Consider the following 16,173-nt stretch of genomic DNA (forward strand, 5'->3'; position numbering starts at 1 on the left):
CTGAGCCCCCAGGTATCAGAGCGGATAAGCTGGCAGCAGAGATGGAGTGGAGGCGCGGGCTCTCAGCTCGGGGTTGCCATAAACCATGATCCACGGCACAGTTGGGCCACTGCTCCTCCAGCAGGGACCCAACAAGCAGCAGATCCGGGGAGACTCACCTTCCTCCCCCGGAAGGAGCGGCGCAGGAGTGCACCACAGAGATCTGCTGGGTTTGGAGACTCCACACGGGGTCGGGTGCCAGAGATAGAAACGCTCGGTCACAGGCCGGGTGAGCACGGAGTGCTGCCAGAGACTGGGTAGATGGGAGTGACTGACTGCTTTTCTCTGGGGGCTCACTGAGGAGCGGGGCCCCGAGTTCTCGGCTCCTCTGGGGCGGAGATTGGGAGGCTGCCATTTCGCTCTCGTTCTCCAAACCTGTACGGAAAGCTTGCAGGGAACAAAAGCTCCCAAGAGGGCGCCTGGGTGACTCAGTCGGTTAAGCATCTGCCTTCGGCTCAGGTCATGATCCCGGGGTCCCGGGATCGAGCCCCGCATCAGGCTCCTTGCTCTGCAGGGAGCCTGCTTCTCTCTCTCCTCCCCACTTGTGCTCTCTCTCACTATCTCTGTCTCTCTCTCTCAAATAAATAAATAAAATCCAAAAAGAAAATTAAAAAAAAAAAAAAGTTCCCGAGAGCAAACCCAAGCAGATTACTTAGCCTGGCCCCCAGCAAGGGCGGGGCAATTCTGCCTCCAGCAAAGACATTTGAGAACCACGGCAACAGGCTCCTCCCCCAGAAGATGAGCAAGAACAGCCAGCCAAGACCAAATTTACTGATCAATGAGAACGGCAGAACGCCAGCACTAGGAGAATACAGCACATATAATTCATGGTTTTCCCCCCCTGATTATTTAGTCTTTCAAAGTTAATTTTTAAAATTTTTATTCCTTTTTTTTTTTGAATTTTTCTTTTTCCCTTTTTCAACCAACATCTTATCAATCCCTTTTTTAAAAATCTTTTTTATTTTTCATTTTTAGAGTCATATTCTATCCCTTCATAGTAGTTAACCTTATTTTTGGTATATATATAAATTGTTCTCTCTTTAAAACTTTGGGATACAGTTTCTTCTAACAGACCAAAATATACCCTAAATCTCTAGTGTATGGCTTCATTCTAGTCTCCTGCCTGATTACATTCTCTCCCCCCCCTTTTTTTAAATCCTCTTCTTTCTTTTTTCAACCAACTTCTTATCAATTCCTTTTATAAAATCTTTTATAATTTTCATCTTTACAGTCATATTCCATCCCTTCATCATATTTACCCTTATTTTTGTATATATATAAGTTTTTCTTTCTTTAAAAATTTGGGAGGCACTTTCTTCTAACAAACCAAAATACTCTCAAAATCTAGTGTGTGGCACTGATCTATGCACCAGCCTGATCATATTTGATCATATCCTGTTATTTTTGTCTGTTTGCTTGTTTGATTGTTTTATTTATTTTTTATTTTTTATTTATTTATTTATTTTGTTTTTTTAATATTTTTAATTTTATTGTGTTATGTTAGTCACCTACAATATATCATTAGTGTTTGATGTGGTGATCCACAATCCATTGTTTTCAAATAACACCTGGTGCTCCATGCAGTACGTCCCTCCTTAATACCCATCACCAGGCTAACCAATCCCGTCTCCCCCCTCCCTTCTAAGACCCCGTTTGTTTCTCAGAGTCCATAGTCTCTCATCTCCTGGCCAAATCCCCCCCCCTTCATTTTTCCCTTCCTTCTCCTAATGTCCTCCATGCTATTTCTTATGTTCCACAAATAAGTGAAACCATATGATAATTGACTTTCTCTGCTTGACTTATTTCACTTAGCATAATCTCCTCCAGTCCCATCCATGTGGATGTAAAAGTTGGGTATTCATCCTTTCTGATGGCTGAGTAATATTCCATTGTATATATGGACCACATCTTCTTTATCCATTCATCTGTTGAAGGGCATCTCGGCTCTTTCCACAGTTTGGCTATTGCAGACATTGCTGCTATGAACATTGGGGTGCATATGGCCCTTCTTTTCACTACATCTGTGTCTTTGGGGCAAATACCCAGGAGTGCAATTGCTGGGTCACAGGGTAGTTCTATTTTAAACTTTTTGAGGAACCTCCACACTGTTTTCCAAAGTGGCTGTACCAACGTGCATTCCCACCAACAGTGTAAGAGGGTTCCCCTTTCTCCATAACCTCTCCAACATCTGTTGTTTTTCGCCTTGTCAATTTTTCCATTCTAACTGGTGTAAGGTGGTATCTCAATGTGGTTTTGATTTGAATTTCCCTGATGGCTAATGATGATGAACATTTTTTCATGTGTCTGTTAGCCATTTGTATGTCTTCTTCAGAGAAGTGTCTGTTCATGTCTTCTGCCCATTTTTTGACTTGATTATTTATTTTTTGGGTGTTGAGTTTTAGAAGTTCTTTATAGATCTTGGATACCAGCCCTTTATCTGTAATGTCATTTGCAAATATCTTCTCCCATTCTGTGGGTTGCCTCTTTGTTTTGTTGACTGTTTCCTTTGCTGTGCAGAAGCTTTTTATCTTGATGAAGTTCCAAAAGTTCATTTTTGCTTTTGTTTCACTAGCTTTTGGAGATGTATCTTGAAAGAAGTTGCTGCAGCCATTGTTTGATTGTTTTATCTTTTTCCTTTTCTTTTTCTTTCTTTTTTCTTTCTTTCCCTTTCTTTTCCCCTGGTTTCAGGTCTCTTCTGATTTGTTTAGTATATATTTTTCTGGGGTCGTTTTTACCCTGTTAGCATTTTGTTCTCTCATTCATCTATTCTCCTCTGGACAAACTGACAAGACAGAAAAATCACCTCAAAAAAAAAAGAACAAGAGGCAGTACCGGCTGCCAGGGACCTAATCAATACGGACATTAGTAAGATGTCGGAAATAGAGTTCAGAATGATGATTTTAAAGATACTAGCTGGGCTTGAAAAAAGCATGGAAGATATTAGAGAAACCCTTTCTGGAGAAATAAAAGAACTAAAATCTAACCAAGTCGAAATCAAAAAGGCTATTACTGAGGTGCAATAAAAAATGGAGGCTCTAATGCTAGGATAAATGAGGAAGAAGAAAGAATTAGTGATATAGAAGACCAAATGATGGAAAATAAAGAAGCTGAGAAAAAGAGAGATAAACAACTACTGGATCACGAGGGCAGAATTCGAGAGATAAGTGATACCATAAGACAAAACAATATTAGAATAATTGGGATCCCAGAAGAAGAAAGAGAGAGAGGGGCAGAAGGTATATTGGAGCAAATTATAGCAGAGAACTTCCCTAATTTGTGGAAAGAAACAGCCATCAAAATCCAGGAGGCACAGAGAACCCTCCTCAAAATCAATAAAAATAGGTCAACACCTCAACATCTAATAGTAAAACTTATGAGTCTCAGAGAGAAAGAGAAAATCCTGAAAGCAGCTCAGGAGAAGAGATCTGTAACCTACAATGGTAGAAACATTAGATTGGCAACAGACCTTTCCACAGAGACCTGGCAGGCCAGAAAGGACTGACATGATATATTCAGAGCACTAAATGAGAAAAATATGCAGCCAAGAATACTATATCCAGCTAAGCTGTCATTGAAAATAGAAGGAGAGATAAAAATCTTCCAGGACAAACAAAAATGAAAGGAATTTGCAAACACGAAACCAGCCCTACAAGAAATATTGAAAGGGGTCCTCTAAGCAAAGAGAGAGCCTAAAAGTAAGATAGACCAGAAAGGAACTAAGACAATATACAGTAAGAGTCAACTTACAGGCAATGCGATGGCACTAAATTCATATCTTTCAATAGTTACCCTGAATGTAAATGGGCCAAATGCCCCAATCAAATGACACAGGCTATCAGATTGGATAAAAAAACAAGACCCATCGATATGCTGTCTGCAAGAGACTCATTTTAGACCCAAAGACAACTCCAGATTGAAAGTGAGGGGGTGGAAAACCATTTACCATGCTAATGGACACCAAAAGAAAGCTGGGGTGGCAATCCTTATATCAGACAAATTAGATTTTAAACCAAAGACTGTAATAAGAGATGAGGAAAGACACTATATCCTACTTAAAGGGTTTATCCAACAAGAAGATCTAACAATTGTAAATATCTATGCCCCTAACATGGGAGCAGTCAATTATATAAGCCAATTAATAACAAAAGCATAGGAACACATCAACAACAATACAATAATAGTGGGGGACTTTAACACCCCCATCACTGAAATGGACAGATCATCTAAGCAAAAGATCAACAAGGAAATAAAGACTTTATATGACACACTGGACCAAATGGACTTCACAGATAGATTCAGAACATTCCATCCCAAAGCAACGGAATACACATTCTTCTCTAATGCCCATGGAACATTCTCCAGAATAGATCACATCCTAGGTCACAAATCAGGTCCCAACCGGTACCAAAAGACTGAGGTCATTCCCTGCATATTTTCAGACCACAATGCTTTGAAACTAGAACTCAGTCACAAGAGGAAAGTTGGAAAAAACTCAAATACATGGAGGCTAAAGAGCATCCTACTAAAGAATGAATGGGTCAACCAGGGTCATGGACACCAATGAAAATGAAAACACAGCTGTTCTAAATCTTTGGGATGCAGCAAAGGCAGTCCTAAGAGGAAAGTATATAGCAATACAAGCCTTTCTCAAGAAACAAGAAAGGTCTCAAGTACACAACCTAACCCTATACCTAAAGGAGCTGGAGAAAGGAAAGCAAATAAAGCCTAAACCCAGCGGGAGAAGAGAAATAATAAAGGTCAGAGCAGAAATCAATGAAATAGAAACCAAAAGAACAGTAGAACAGATCAACGAAACTAGGAGCTGGTTCTTTGAAAGAATTAATAAGATTGATAAACCCCTGGCCAGACTTATCAAAAAGAAAAGAGAAAAGACCCAAATAAATAAAATCATGAATGAAAGAGGAGAGATCACAACCAACACCAAAGAAATACAATTATAAGAACATATTATGAGCAACTCTATGCCAGCAAATTAGATAACCTGGAAGAAATGGATGCATTCCTAGAGATGTATCAACTACCAAAACTGAACCAGGAAGAAATAGAAAACCTGAACAGACCTATAACCACTAAGGAAATTGAAGCAGTCATCAAAAATCTCCCAAAAAACAAAAGCCCAGGGCCAGATGGCTTCCCAGGGGAATTCTACCAAACATTTAAAGAAGAACTAATACCTATTCTTATGAAAGTGTTCCAAGAAATAGAAATGGAAGGAAAACTTCCAAACTCGTTTTATGAGGCCACCATTACCTTGATCCCCAAATCAGACAAAGACCCCATCAAAAAGGAGAATTACAGACCAATATCCTTGATGAACATGGATGCAAAAATTCTCACCAAAATACTAGCCAATAGGATCCAAGAGTACATTAAAAGGATTATTCACCACGACCAAGTGGGATTTATCCCTGGGCTGTAAGGTTGGTTCGACATCCGCAAATCAATCAATGTGATACAATACATTAATAAAAGAAAGAACAAGAACCATAGGATCCTCTCAATAGATGCATAAAAAGCATTTGAAAAAGTACAGCATCCTTTCTTGATCAAAATTCTTCAGAGTGTAAGGATAGAGGGTACATACCGCAATATCATAAAAGCCATCTATGAAAAACCCATAGCAAATATCATTCTCAATGGGGAAAAACTGAGAGCTTTCCCTGTAAGGCCAGGAAAATGACAGGGATGTCCACTATCACCACTGCTATTCAACATAGTATTAGAAGTCCTAGCCACAGCAATCAGACAACAAAAAGAAATCAAAGGCATCTGAATTGGCAAAGAAGAAGTCAAACTCTCACTCTTTGCAGATGATATGATACTTTATGTGGAAAACCCAAAAGACTCCACCCCAAAACTGCTAGAACTCATACAGGAATTCAGTAAAGTGGCAGGAGATAAAATCAAGGCACAGAAATCAGTGGCATTCCTATACACCAACAGCAAGACAGAAGGAAGAGAAATTAAGGAGTCGATCCCATTTACAATTGCACCCAAAACCATAAGATACCCAGGAATAAATCTAACCAAAGAGGCAAAGGATCTGTACTCAGAAAACTATAAAATACTCATGAAAGAAATGGAGGAAGACACAAAGAAATGGAAAAATGTTCCATGCTCATGGATTGGAAGAACAAAATTGTGAAGATGTCAAGCTACCCAGAGCGATCTACACATTTAATGCAATCCTTATCAAAACACCATCAATTTTTTTCAAAGAAATGGAACAAATAATCCTAAAATTTGAATGGAACCAGAAAGACCCCGAATAGCCAGAAGAATGTTGAAAAAGAAAAGCAAGGCCAGTGGCATCACAATTCCGAGCTCTATTACAAAGCTGTCATCATCAAGACAGTATGGTACTGGCACAAACACAGACACATAGATTAATGGAATAGAATAGAGAGCCCAGAAATGGACCCTCAAATCTATGGTCAACTAATCTTCGACAAAGCAGGAATGAATGTCTACTGGAAAAAAGACAGTCTCTTCCACAAATGGTGTTGGGAAAATTGGACAGCCACATGCAAAGAATGAAACTGGACCATTTCCTTACACCACACACAAAAATAGACTCCAAATGGTTGAAAGACCTAAATGTGAGACAGGAGTCCATCAAAATCCTAGAGGAGAACACAGGCAGCAACCTCTTTGACCTCAGCCACAGCAACTTCTTCCTAGAAACATCGCCAAAGGCAAGGGAAGCAAGGGCAAAAATGAACTATTGGGACTTCATCAAGATAAGAAGCTTTTGCACAGCAAAAGAAACAGTCAAAAAACCAAGAGACAACTGACAGAATGCAAGAAGATATTTGCAAATGACATATCAGATAAAGGGCTAGTATCCAAAATCTATAAAGAACTTATGAAACTCAACACCCAAAGAACAAATGATCCAATCAAGAAATGGGCAGAAGACATGAACAGACTTTTCTGCAAAGAAGACATCCAAATGGCCAACAGACACATGAAAAAGTGCTCAACATTGCTTGGCATCACGGAAATCCAAATCAAAACCTCAATGAGATACCACCTCACACCAGTCAGAGTGGCTAAATTTAACAAGTCAGGAAACGACAGATGTTGGCAGGGATGTGGAGAAAGGGGAACCCTCCTACACTGTTGTTGGGAATGCAAGCTGGTGCAGCCACTCTGGAAAACAGTATGGAGGTTCCTCAAAAAGTTGAAAATAGAGCTACCATATGACCCAGCAATTGCACTACTGGGTATTTAGCCCAAAGATACAAATGTAGGGATCTGAAGGGGTATTTGCACCCTGATGTTTATAGCCGCAATATCCACAGTAGCCAAACTGTGGAAGGAGCCAAGATGTCCATCGACAGATGAATGGATACAGAAGATGTGGTATATATATATACAATGGAATATTTTGTAGCCATCAAATGAATGAAATCTTGCCATTTGCAATGATGTGGATGGAACTGGAGGGTATTATGCTGAGTGAAATAAGTCTATCAGAGAAAGACATGTATCATTGATCTCACTGATATGAGGAATTCTTAATCTCAGGAAACAAACGGAGGGTTGCTGGAGTGGTGGGGGGTGGGAGGGATGGGGTGACTGTGTGATAGACATTGGGGAGGGTATGTGCTATGGTGAGTGCTATGAATTGTGTAAGACTATTGAATCATAGACCTGTACCTCTGAAATAAATAATACATTATATGTTTTTTTTTTAAAAAAAGGAAGAAGATAGCAGGAAGGGAAAAATGAAGGGGGGAGACTATGGACTCTGAGAAACAAACTGAGGGTTCTAGAGGGGAGGGGGTCAGGGGATGGGTTAGCCAGGTGATGGGTATTAAAGAGGGCACGTACTGAATGGCACACTGGGTGTTATACGCAAACAATGAATCATGGAACACTACATCAAGAACTAATGATGTCATGTATGGTGATTAACATAATGTAAAAAAAAGAAAGATAATTTCTGCAAAGTATAAGCTAGATTGCTAACATAATTTAAAGGGGAAATAAGTGGGAGTTGTATGGTTAGAAATTAAAATGTGTTTTTGCCAAATACAGCCTTAGAACAAAGGATCCTGTATCATAGTGTGCAAATATCAAATCAAGGTGTGGCTGCATGTTTTTTGTTAAGTCCTCTCAAGGAATTAATGTGGTTGTCTGTAGATCTTTTTAGCTGGAGAGAGAGAGAGAGAGGAGAGGGAGAGAAAGGCGGAGAAGGAGTGTGAGGAGAAAATAAAGGTTAGAGTTTTGGAAGAGTTGTGGAAGAAGGTTTTAGCACATGGAATTCCCTGGAATGGAACATATAGAAAATCCAGGGTGGTTTTGAGAAAGTTATATTGAAAACACACACACAGAGGCACACGTGCATGCACACGCATACACACTGGACTAAAAAAGACAGAGACTCTTAAAGATATAAAAATACCTCTTCTCCTCCAGTTTCCAGAGGGAAGAAGCAGGCTGAGAAATCTGCTCAGAAACCAAAGGGTATATCCTTCAATAGCTTCTTCAGAAGTGGCCAAGGAGGAAAATCTCCCACAAAGTGAACCATGAGCAGTGTAGAGCCATGTACTGAGGAGCCACTTCGAGAAAGCAGAATGAGGACCTAATCGAAGAATAGTTTTGACAAGCTAATATTTTCCCAATGAGATGTCAGAATTGCTAAAAGCCATATACTACCACATACCTCTTATTTTCCCCCATTCAAAAGTGTTTACTATGATTATCCTGGACATGTTCCAGTGTTGGATGTTGGGTGTGAGCAGGGCAAATAACTTGCCATTTTGGTCATTAGTCACTGTATAAAGAGAAGCTAAAGTTTGACTGAATGTAGATATACAATTCTGGACCTGAATACTGATGTCTTGATTGGATAGACTTTTGAGATATCTTTGGGTTGAGTCAGCGTATTTTGTAGGTAAGAGAGGTGTGAATATTTGTGATTTTAGTAGATGTCATTCTACCCTACCCAGATCTCCTTATGCAGGACCGAAGTACTCATTTCCCCTGCTATTGGGACTGTTGCCTGCTGATGGCTAAAGTTGAAGGAAGCTGCCTCACTAAGTATACATACACCACCCATTGAGACAGCTCACATTGATTCAGTTGAGGACAGCTCTGAAAGGTGATCCAAGTGAGGTCTCTGTCGAACTGTCTCACAATTCGTCCTTCTTCCTTCATTCCCACAGGTGGTGTTCCAGAGAGAACTGTCCTCTAAGGAAATATCTGTCTTATAGAAATACAACCAAGAGAGTTGGAGCCAGGAGGGATCTAAGAGAGTAGAATCTAAAATGGGATTTGGAATCTAGATCCCTCATCAGCTGGCTGACAACGAGGACCCAGTAAGTGGTGATAGATGGAGTGTGGATATTCCCCAGCATGCTGTGGCAGTGGAACTTTTAAAACTTTTACAAATGTAGTTTGCGATAGGATAGCAATGGGAAGGAATACACAATATCTCAGGCATCTGAAAAGTTCAGTGAAAGTAACGCTACTTAAGTGGAAAGAGAAGTAGGCAAAAGTATATTCAAACACACACACACTCATGAGCAGTAGTGAATTGCTTGGCTGTTCATCAAGTTTCTGGATGCAGAAAGATTGAATGATTAGGGATAAGGAGGCCTGAGGAAGCAACATGTGGATGAACCTATGTGAGTGGGCACAAATTGGCAAAAATCTTTGTCTTACCTGTTGATGCATATCAGAGAGTATCCACCATGTGAGAAGTACTAAATAAACAAGTAGCGAGATCACTTGGTTAGTTGACATCAACCAGCACAATGGGCATGATGGCAGGAATGGAGGCCATACCAAGGCCCAACACCAGAGCTGCCTTTTACCATGGCTCATTTAGCTTCTTCTGCTGCCCAATGTCCAACCTGCCAGTAAGATACCAATGCTGGGACACCTCACAGCACCATCTCTCAAGGTGACCAGTTGACTACTTGGTAGCAAGTTTGTTATATTGGACCCCTTTTTCCCTGGATCAGGAAGTGAGTAATCTTGACTTTGCCTTACACATATTCTGAGTATCGGTTTTCCTTTTCTCCCTTAAGGGTCTCAGTCAGTAGCATTTTCCAAGGACTTACACAGTGTTTGATCCACTGGTGTGGGAGACTACATAATATCACATGGGCCCAAAGAACAAAAGAACCCCCTTTAGGACAAAAAAGATAGAAAGTTAGTACACACCACCCTGGCTTTCTCACATGCTGCACCCCACCCTGGCCTTCTCACATGCTACACCCCACCTAAGAGCTGCTGGGCTGTGAGAGTGAGAGCATCACTGACACACCCACTATTCTGGAGATAACACGACCCTGTGAGGAGGGGGGCCATTCTCCAGGAAGCAAACTCTAAATCAATAACCATTACATAGTACTTTGTCCCCCACAGGTATAAATACACATATTCATAAATCAAGGGGTAAAATAAGAGTTGCCCAGTGCTTTGGCCAATGTTAGCACTTTGGGAATTTGCGTTTGGAATCCCAGCAACTCTAGACTGTGTAAGAACAGGGACCTCATTCCTCTTGCATGAATACATCCACCAGGGGCACAGTAAGAGTCCCATCAGATGTTTAGCAGCAGCTGCTGCTCAGAAACTATAAGCAACTCTGCCAAGAGACCATTGGGTAAAGAGTCACCATCCTGGCTGAAGTAACTGATGCTGAACACCAGGATAGGGCCCTGGTATTGCTAGACAAGGGGGTGGGGAGAAATACATTTGTCACCAAACTGATTCCTAGGTCTATCCCCTGCCCAGCTTTGACTATAAATGAGGAAGTGCAGAAGCCATGGCTTGAGAAGGATAGCATGACCTACAAGGATGAGGCTCTGGGTCACTACAGCAGGTAAGCTACTTAGACCAGCAGAAATACCAGCTGAGCTACTAGCAGAGTACTCGTACAGAATCCAGAATGGGTAGTAGAGGAAATGAACACAAAATGGCCGTTGCTCCTTCTAGATCTGCTGTGGCAGTGGGAGCTATGGTTCATCCTATTAAGTTTCTTCTGTAAGTTTCCCCAGGAAGACAGATAAACCAAAATTTTCAAAGACCTCTTCCCAGATGAGTGAACTTATTGGAAGCAAACGGATGTGAGTGGTGTAAGGAGTGGGGAGTGGGTGCTGTTTTGCGCTGCCCAGAGTTCCCAATCAGGACTGAGACATGCATTCCTGCAAGTTCTTGCAATTTTCTCTGCTTATAACTCACATCTGTGTCCCTCCCTGGGAATTTCCCTCAGCATAAGGAAGCTGCCTCACCCAGGTGTACATCACCTGGCCTGGGACAACTCTAATGCAAATGGTTGGTCGACTCAGTGGGTCAAAAGCCGAGCCTCCATGTTTCAACTGGGGGAATCCCAGCCTTAGAGCTCCTCATCTATGTACTGAGGACATTCTGGAACTTCATCGCATCTTTCTGTCCAATCCTGCATCCCACCTCTCTCATAAGAACTGAGAATACTCCAAACACATCCACAACACTAAGAGCACTCCCAACAAACTATTTATGTGCAAATCTACGTATAAGACATTTTTCCCATAGAAACAAGAGGGCAACAGTTGTAGATTATATATTTTTCAGCAAATAATCACACCTTCCCCATTACTTGGAAGGAGTAGACATCTTCACTCTATTGGACTTGGCCAAGTGTCCTGCTTTGGCCAATAGGATATTAGTGAGCATGATAAAAGCAAAGTATTAAAATGTATTTGGGCTTTGCCTCTTTTCTATGGTTTGCAAATCCAAGGAGCATTAGAGTCACATGGAATAGGTGGAGACCCAACCTGGAACTTGGAACAATACCTAGGTAAGTCTAGCTTAGATCAGCCAAACCCCAGGTAATTTATAGGTACAAAAGCAAGAAATAATAAGAGCAAGAAAATAATTATTGTATTCTGAGTGCTGTGATGATTTGCTAAACAACATTATCTCGTATAGAGCTGACTAATACCCTGAATATTTCCAATTTCCTTCCATATTGGGCACACATCAAGATACTTCTTGGTGCCATCAGATTGAGTGGAACAATGAGAAGATTTTAGGCCATTTTACAGTGGTTCATGTAATGGAAGCTCTTCTTCATTTTTTTTTTTTTTAGAGAGACTACTATAAATATTTCAATTGCTTTCCAAGCAATTGGATGCCAAACTTGTGCTTCTTCTTAGCAGAACATCATTTAGAAATGCAAGGACCACAGAGCACCTCTGTTTTACTGGGGTTATATTTGCATTGGATCTGATTCAGATCAAGAAACACCATGAAGTTGCTTTTATGAACAAGTCAGGGTGCTGGAGGCTGGGTATATAAAGAAAATCTGAATCTTGTCTGTTAGTCCACTAAGTGGGGGTGGTCCTTTGAGGAAAACCAACAATAAGCAGACAATTGTAGCAAATACGTGTAATGATGCTGGGAAGCACAGAGGACTGTGGGAGCAGAGAGGATGGATGCACAATGGAGACCCATGTGGGTGGGGTGAGTGTGGGTGTTGCTAGAGACATACCTATGATGGGGCATATTCAAACCCTTGAACAATCTAAATGTTACTTAGGATCTGGCAAGGGAGACATCATTTCAATGGCTCATCCGGGGAGGTGAGAGGGAGGTTATGAAGTTAACTTGCTCTGAGAGAAACCTTCAACAAAAAGGAAGGTTGATATCGTTATCTGCTTGTTCCAGTGGAGGAAATTAGGGTGCTTCTCTCACCCAAAGGGATTCTGCAATCCAGCCACAGAGAGAAGCCAGCTGGGCAGGTACATGAGATTATACAGCCCAGGGCATATGAATAAGCCTGATTCTGGAAAACATCTTATAGAAGTGTGCTTTCCCACTATGGGCTAAGGGGCATTGTGTGCACTGTGGCTATGTATGTGTGTGAATGGATTTGCTCTCTGGGTTACTTTCTGGGGTAACTCTTTAATATAACTCTACTATACTTTTAAACTCTGTGTCATGGGAAACCAGACTCTTACTTACCATTTGGGGCTTATGTTGCTGTTGCTGATTGTGTGCTGTTTGAAGAACAGCATCTTGAGCTGCCAGGATCTCACGTGAACACTGCACATTGGGGAGGGAGTGGAGACAACATGCTGACCTGTGAATTGGATATATTCTTCACCACTCTCCCCATTAGATAACAGATGAAAAAAGACCCAGAGAGGTCAGGCCCCTCTTCTACAGGGTAAGTATGTTGGCATTTGGGTCCAAATCTTGGGGTCCCACATTTTAAAGCCCATGTATTTTCCATGATGTCACTTTATCTCAATAAGCTTCTTGAATTTAAGCCTAATAAATCATGTCTTTTAATATCTTCTTTTTTGATCAATGGACCTGTTAGTCCATTTCTTAGCTATCTGGTACCAAAAATAACTTACCTCATCAATGATGATGTGGACTCCATAATTATGACATGAAATAACTCCATTACATATTAAGTTTAAAAAATTATAGACACATATGCAGGTATGTTAAGCATGGTTGCATTTTGGTTAAAATTTGGTGCATGCATGTGTGCATGTATGTGTGTCTGTTTGCCTGAATTCCCAAAGGTATATACATACATGTTAATAATGTTAGCTTTGCATGGCAGAATCACAGGTAATCTTTACCTTTCTTTTTATTTTTCTGTTCTGAATTATCTATTTTTTTTAAATAACTCCTATGTTTCACTTTTACAAACAGATAAAACAATATAGTTATTTCCATTTTGGAAAGAAAAATTTCTTGTACATATTTGGTCCTTTGTGAGTCAGGATTTCAGTATTATAGGAAAAGCCTGGGATTAGGTAAAACTAGCAAAACAAACAAGTGCTGGGTGAGGTTCCCACAAACCCCAGCTCTAATGCATCCATCATGTCCACCTGTGGCCAGGTGTGATTTCTGATTGACCCTGGTCTCTGCTACCACAGTCCACTGCACGTGGATATAGCCTCTTACAGCTGACAAGGTCCTTCTCTCTGATTTTTCTTTCAACCCAAACACTGTCTGTATAAAGAAGAAATCCAGGAGTTGTTTTTTCCATATTTAGGTCAAGAAAATGAGATTCTGAGACATTGAGGGACTTGCCAAGTCATCTGCTGGGTTGAGCAATGGCATGGCAGGAGCGTTGAGAGAGGGTAACTAAAGGTTATGTATCTTCATAACTACTGTCTTTGCAATTTTTCTTTTCTCTAGTTCCCTCAGGAGAATTAGATACTCTCACCTCTAAGAAATATTACACATATCTCTCACCCTAATAAAGCATTTGTTTACATGTGTCTTCTTGAGGGAACCTGGCATTTCAGTTCCATAGTACCTATCTCGAGCCCTGACATGCAGCAAGTGCTCAACAAATGCTTATTGAGTGAATATGTGTCTTTTATCTTGGAGGCCCAAAGTACAAAAGCAATTTCAAAAGAGAACTAAAGAAAAGATAGGACCCTTTCATTAAGACTGTGGAGCCCCGGGAGGTGGAGCATGAAGGTTGGGCTCTGACCCTTGCATAATTTCTAAATACAGCCATCCCTATCTCTCTCCTGATGTGCTGGAATTGGCTCATACCAGCTCTTGAGAACTGATTGCTAGAATTATGAAGAAGATTGTGAACCAATTAAGCTCATGTTAGCAACTTGCAATTGGCTATGGTGGAAGTATTTACACCATGGAAATTGGCAAAAGATACCAATCAGGATTTTTAAAAATTCCTGGCCGGAAGACTTCAGTATTCTGCTTGTCTGCTGCTGCTATAAACCTGGTGCCCACACTCCCTTCTCCCCCTGCTCAACCCGTAGCAGTAGAGGACCCAGTTCATCATGCACGTCTCTACGCAGGATAGGAAGCACACACTAGGGGTATTAGGGGAGGTTCGGGGGTAAGTGACTTGTTCTGCTTTTACTCAGTGACTTAAGGCAGAGAGAGGATTTGAACCCTGTCTTGCAACTGTGCCAATGCTTTTTTTTCAATACAGCTATATCAGGAGGCCTTAGATCTTCCTCAGGTAAAGGTCAACTCTTTCACCTGCCTGAGTGGGTGTCACCATCTGGAGAGCGGTCTTAGCAGAGAGGCACGTTTCCACAATGACCTCTGCCAGGTTGCTGAGCAGCCACGAGAGAGCTGATCGCTCTAAGGAATAGGAAGAAAATGATAGTTTTGTTGCTGATGGCCGTGCTTATAATGCGCCCGGCTGCGTGCTAAGCATGCTAAGCATGTTCGTATACAGTGTCACTTCATCCTTGTGGCAACTCTGCAGTGACAGTAATAGGTGGCCTCTGTTGAGCAAGAACTTGGTGTGCTTGACCTTATGCTAGTCTCTAAGCATATTGGGGGTGGGATAAACAGTCCCTGCCCTGGAGGAGCCCACAATCTGGGACTGGAGATGACTCATAAGCAGATAATCGCAGCACATTATAGTCCACACAACCTGTACCTCAGCAACAACAGTGAGAAAGATAATAATAAGTGGTTGCTCATCGCTTACTAGGGGTCAGTCACCATTCGAAGCATCTGACATGTATTATGTCATTTAATCCTTCCCTACAGGTGAGCTACCATTATTATCCCCATTTTAGAAACAAGGAAACTGAGGTATGGAAAGAGAAAGACTGAAGAAAGAAAGGCTAAGACTGCATCTTCCGCAGCCATACCACGCTATCGATAAAATAGAAATTTCTGTTTGACAAATAAGGAGTTGAGATAGAAATAGATAAAGCAAGTGCTTGAACTTACAGAACTGTAAGTGAGCGAGATGAGGTTTAATCCAGGACTGTCTGGTTTCAGAGGAGGGATTCTCTTCATCATATTGATCATGGAGCTGGTGACGGTGGTAATGGGGAAAATCATGTCACCGCTCTGGTAATAAGGCTCCTCAGGCAGACACGTTCTCTGAGAAAATGAACTGGAGATCATTAATTTCCTTCCATGGACAAAAGTCAGGTTATACATTTAAAAGCCGCAGAACCAGCTGAGTCAGAGACCACAGTAGAACAGGGGTCTCCCCACATATCCTGGGACCCTCTTCCACTGCTTTCCATAGGCTGTCCTCTCAGGAGATACCGAGCACAGGCACTTGGACTGCTGGTCTGCTTAGTATCATTTCTAGGACATAAACTGGGGAAGACTTAGGAGTCCTGAATTAAGGCTACGATTTCTAAG

General features: G+C 41.3%; 1 pseudogene; it reads right to left on the reverse strand.

Moving 5' to 3' along the window:
- Window positions 1–15,861, reverse strand: part of LOC116639593 — a 119,500-nt pseudogene extending 103,639 nt beyond the window's left edge.
- Between the last annotated feature and the right edge of the window lie 312 nt (window positions 15,862–16,173).

The sequence above is a fragment of the Phoca vitulina genome, unplaced genomic scaffold (genome assembly GCF_004348235.1).
Source record: "Phoca vitulina isolate PV1807 unplaced genomic scaffold, GSC_HSeal_1.0 scaffold18, whole genome shotgun sequence".
NCBI lineage: Eukaryota > Metazoa > Chordata > Mammalia > Carnivora > Phocidae > Phoca > Phoca vitulina.